We start from the raw sequence: 6,000 nt of genomic DNA, 5'->3' as shown, positions 1-6,000 counted from the left end.
CGGACCGTCTCCGTCGAGCTCGTCTCTCCAACGGCCGGCGACATGAAATCCGGCGATGCAAGCTTCCATCGGCCTCGCCGACACGTCCTACGTGCTCACGGTGAGTCGGAGACCCTCTCGAGCATCCTCGCTCCTCCTCTAGCATCCCCTAGCATGCCCAACATCGTAGGCCCGTGGGCACCGCCGCAGCACCTCGCCGTCGGACTAGTTCCGGCGATGATTTAGGGGCGGCGTTGGTACACGTGTGTTCACCTAGGCGAGCTGAATCGATTAGCATGAGTAGTTGGTTCGCTCGAGCCTTGGAACGGCGGCGCCGTCACCGGCAAACCGCCGGCAGTGAGCCTCTCTGGCCACGTCATCGCCACGTAGTTGGCCAGTGTCTGTGGGTAGCCCTGGCCGGGTAACTTTAGTAATTTTTTATTTAAATTCAATTCCAGAAATTTGCTACAACTATGAAAAATTATAGAAAATCCATTATAGCTCAGAAAAATAAATCTAAGATATCAAAATTCTTATAAAGATAAACCCTATCCAATAAAAATATAAAATGAAATTTTTATTAATAAAAATTCAATTATTCAATACTTGTTATTTAAGCCTTTAATTTTAATTCTAAATTCAATTAAAATTCAATAATTAGTAAAAATAAATAAAATAAATAAAAACCAGTAAGTAAATAAGGAAAACATTAAAATTAATTTTCCTTTACTATTAACTTATTAAATCCTTATTAGGAGGATTTAAAACCCTAAATAATAATTACCTTAATTATTAATTGTTTAAAAATAATAAAATGCCAAATTCAATATTATTTTTATTTCCAAGTTATTAATAACTTCAACTTTAAAATGAAGTTATTAATCATAGAACTATATGGTAAATAGCAAACCCTAATTCCATATGGAATGATATTACAACCCTATCATTTCATGTGAAACCCAAAACCCTAATTCAATTAGGAACCCTAGATCCATTACTTCATATGAACCCTAAATTGTTCCCAAACCTAAACCCTAAGTAACATGTGATCATGTTACTTCACCAGTAATCATAGATTCCTAACTAGCAACTATGGGAAACCCTATCACTACTAATTAGCATCCCATGTGTTCTTCCTCATCAAACCTAAATTATCAAATAGGGTCAACCAAGTGTAAACCCTAGATCCTATTACCAAAGCCATCATCATTATTTATCCCTAATTAGCATCACACCATTGTGATGAACCCTAATAGCAACCATACCTACTATTTTACATTACAGAACCCTGTTCCATTAAACCCTACTAGTGTGGGATACTTGTCAACCATCCTATTTAAGAGCCAATTACTCCTTACTTAATAGAACCAACAGTAAAACCTAGACAACCTCAACCCTAATTGCAATACTTCTTATTACTTAAGAAGTATGTTCTTCAAAAGTTATTCTTTTGAAGAAAATGAGGAATTATCATCAATCCTGCCTAATAGGACCTATAGCCAATAACCAGCTATCACCAGCAAGGTATACGAACCATGATAGCAACCATGGATAATTAATCGCTTAAGTTTCTTATGCTTAAGTAAAACCAATCAAGCCTAGTTGCTGATGAATCCAACTATGTTGTGATCCATCTTATACTTACTTCAGAAACTACTTGGAACCAGAATAAATTATAGCAACCCACAAACCCAATTGTCATACTTGTTCTTTATTAAAGAACATATTCTTCAAAAGTTATTCTTTTGAAGAATATAACAAGTAATCATCAACCATGCCAAATAATATTAAAATTGACAACTGCTCTTTACTTATTATTCAACTACTATTCCTGGGTGTGTATGATTGTTACTATTCATTTTACCACCTGCTTATGATTCTAAAACAACACAACCTTGAATAATAACCTTGTTTGTGAATCACTCTAAAATTGCAACACACCCTGAACTAATCATTACAATTCAATGATCCTAAATCATCGGGGTTAGGTCACGCTTAGAGCGATTGCATCTCATTCTTATGCATTATTGCATCCTTGCCAATCTTTTAAACATTGTCCTTACCGGACGATGATGCTATTTCAGAATTTGGAGTTATTACGTATCGAAGACCTTGCCTGCATAATCTTGCAGTCAAGAAAGGCAAGTTCATCACTTGCTCATACAATTTGAGTATTTTTATCAAATTACTTGCAAAGTACTATGTTTATCACTATTGCATAAAAACCAAAACCACTATTTTCATAACTATGAATATGACTATGTGGTGGGCAATGGAACCATGGATTGTGTTGATACGGTGGAGGTTCCATTGCAAGGGTTTATATCCATCTAGGATTAAACAACAAATGTCGCCAGTGATTCTTGTGCCGTAATACCCGTGTTAACCATAAGATCTGGAGTGGGACGGAATAGTCAATCGTATTTCCACCTCTTGTACATCAACGGATGCGCTTACCGTAGCGGTTGTATCTTGCGGAGCAATTGGTGGGTGGGGAGCCCCTTCTAATTCCCCACGGTATAGTTGTTGCTTGCCGTAGCGGTTGCTGCTTGCGGAACAATTGGTGGGTGGGGATCCCCTTCTAATTCCCCACGGTAATGTGGTCTATGATGGGTTGCAGCTACCGGCGAAGGAGTTTGGTTAACGAGTCCCAGACTGTCGTCGTGGTCGGGGTCCACCCTGAAATTACGGGAATAATGGGACCGGCGAGGACCCAGGGTCGGGGTTTGCAACAAAGGGTGGGTGTGCGAGGTAGCGAAGGAATATGATTGGCTATGACCTTATACCGGGCCTCACACCAAAGGAAGTGTGAACGGGCATGCAACCCGGTTGGCACCAAGGTTAAGATCTCTTATGGGTAAAGCAACACACCTCTGCAGAGTGTAAAGAACCGTGACCTGTCACTCCCTGTTCCGGGATATGGAACTGCGAACGCGGCCGGAAAGGAGCTCCATGAAGTTCTAGTAAACCGGTGAAGGCTGACGGACATAGTTCTTCTGAATAAAAGCAACCTTTTGAAGAAATGGTTATGAAAACTTGCATTGGTATTAGACTTTCTGGTCTAATGTTGTAGCTAGTGCATTAAACACCTCTTTCCTATAATGAACTTGTTGAGTACGCTCGTACTCATCCCACTCTTAAATCCCCTGCTTAGATATGGAGGCATCGAAGGAGTATCTACAGTGCAACTCGAAGGCCGAGGAGTCAACAACTACTTCAAGAGACAAGACCCTGTCAGAGGAGTCAGATACCACATACATCAAGGAGAAAACCTAGTTTAGCCATAGAAGGGAACTAGTTTCCTAAACCTAGCTCCTACTTAGCTAGAATCTATTCTTAGCCTCTTTAGCTAGTTAAATACTCTACAAATAGAGTTCGTGATAAGACTAGTCTATGAGTCATTCTTCTGGAGTTTATTTGCCGATTTACCTCATTGTATAGTAGGAGGCTGTGCTGATCTTATGTAACAGAGTCTGTATGTAATTCTATAGACATGCCTTGGACCCGCATATGTTTCTGTTGTACCACTCTGAGCGATATAATACTAGTGGAACGGTGTTTCATTGGTGTTATATCAGACTTGCATAGTACACCATGCAGTGGTATGCCGGGTCACCACACTCTCCCACACAAGCATGAATTTATTCAGAGAATTAAAATAACAAAAACAAAAACAAAAGCACACAGACGCTCTAAGTAAAGTACATAAGATGTGACCGAATAAAAATATAGTTTCAAGAGAAGAAACCTGATAAATTGTTGATGAAGAAGGGGATGCCTTGGGCATCCCCAAGCTTAGATGCTTGAGTCTTCTTGAAATATGCAGGGATTAACCACGGGGGCATCCCCAAGCTTAGACTTTTCACTCTTCTTAATCATATATCATCCTCCTCTCTTGACCCTTGAAAACTTCCTCCACACCAAACTCAAAACAAACTCATTAGAGGGTTAGTGCATAACCAAAAATTCACATGTTCAGAGGTGACACAATCATTCTTAACACTTCTGGACATTGCACAAAGCTACTGAAAGTTAATGGAACAAAGAAATCCATCCAACATAGCAAAAGAAGCAATGCGAAATAAAAGGCAGAATCTGTCAAAACAGAACAGTCCGTAAAGACGATTTTTTTAGAGGCACCAGACTTGCTCAGATGAAAATTCTCAAATTGAATGAAAGTTGCGTACATATCTGAGGATCACGCACGTAAATTGTAAGATTTTTCTGAGTTACCTACAGAGAACCCTGCCCAAATTCGTGACAGACAGAAATCTGTTTCTGCGCAGTAATCCAAATCTAGTATCAACCTTACTATCAAAGACTTTACTTGGAACAACAAATGCAATAAAACAAAGATAAGGAGAGGTTGCTACAGTAGTAACAACTTTCAAGACTCAAATATAAAACAAAAGTACTGTAGTAAAATAAAAACATGGGTTATCTCCCAAGAAGTGCTTTCTTTATAGCCATTAAGATGGACTCAGTGATTTTAATGATGCACTCCCTAGAAATAATAGTTGAAGCAAAAGAGAGCATCAAGAAGCAAATTCAAAACACTTTTAAGTCTAACCCACTTCCTATGAAAAGGAATCTTGTAAATAAACAAGTTATTTAAGCATAATGCAACAAGCATAGGAAAACTAGACAAGCTCAACTTCAAGATTTTAAGCATGTAGAGAGGTGTTTTAGTAACATGAAAATTTCTACAACCATAAATTCCTCTCTCATAATAATATCCAGTAGCATCATGAGCAAACTCAACAATATAACTATCACATAAAGCATTCTTATCATGAGTCGCATGCATAAAATTATTACTACTCCCAACATAAGCATAGTCATTCTTATTAATTGTAATGGGAGCAAATTCAACAAAGTAGCTATCATTATTATTCTCATCAAGTGTAGGAGGCATAGTATAATCATAATAAAATTTACTCTCCATAGTAGGTGGCACCAAAAGACTACTATCATTATAATCATCATAAATAGGAGGCAAAGTATCATCAAAGAAAATTTTCTCCTCAATGCTTGGGGGACTAAAAATATCATGCTCATCAAAACCAGCTTCCCCAAGCTTAGAATTTTCCATAGTATTAGCAACAATGGTGTTCAAAGCGTTCATACTAATATGTTCCCTAGGTTTTTTAATTTTCGCAGCAAACAATCCATGTCTTAACTCAGGAAATAGATTAAAAAGCTCATAGTTGCTTTCCATTATGCCTAACTAGTGAAATAAACACAAGAAACAAAAAGATGCAATTGCAGGATCTAAAGGAAATAGCTTCGAGCACTTACAACGGCACCAGAAAATAACTTAATTACCTGGGACCAGCGTGTGAGTGCCTTTTACCTTTCCTCCCCGGCAACGGCGCCAGAAAATAGCTTGATGTCTACGCACGCTTCTATTCCTGTAGACAGTGTTGGGCCTCCAAGAGCAGAGGTTTGTAGAACAGCAGCAAGTTTTCCCTTAAGTGGATCACCCAAGGTTTATCGAACTCAGGGAGGAAGAGGTCAAAGATATCCCTCTCAAGCAACCCTGCAATTACGATACAAGAAGTCTCTTGTGTCCCCAACACACCTAATACACTTGTCAGATGTATATGTGCACTAGTTCGGCGAAGAGATAGTAAAATGCAAGTAATATGGATGTATATGAGTGGTAATAGCAATCTGAATAAAATATGGCAGCGAGTAAACATGCAGTGGAACAGTAAAAAAACAGTGACCTCCCCCGCAATGGCACCAGAAAATACTTGCTGGCGTGCAGTTGACGTGGGAGATAGGAATCTTTGTGGTGTAGCTTTTCTATTCGGAAACAAGGCCTAGGGATCATACTTTCACTAGTGGACACTCTCAACATTGATCACATAATAAAACCACTCTACACTCTATTGTTGGATGACGAACACCATTAATTGTGTAGGGCTACAAGAGCACCTCAATGCCGGAGTTAACAAACTCCACAACATTCGATATTCATATTTAAGTAACCTTAGAGTGCATGATAGACCAACGCAA

This window comes from Lolium perenne, chromosome 3, assembly GCF_019359855.2.
Source record: "Lolium perenne isolate Kyuss_39 chromosome 3, Kyuss_2.0, whole genome shotgun sequence".
NCBI lineage: Eukaryota > Viridiplantae > Streptophyta > Magnoliopsida > Poales > Poaceae > Lolium > Lolium perenne.
This window is presented reverse-complemented; position numbering follows the sequence as displayed.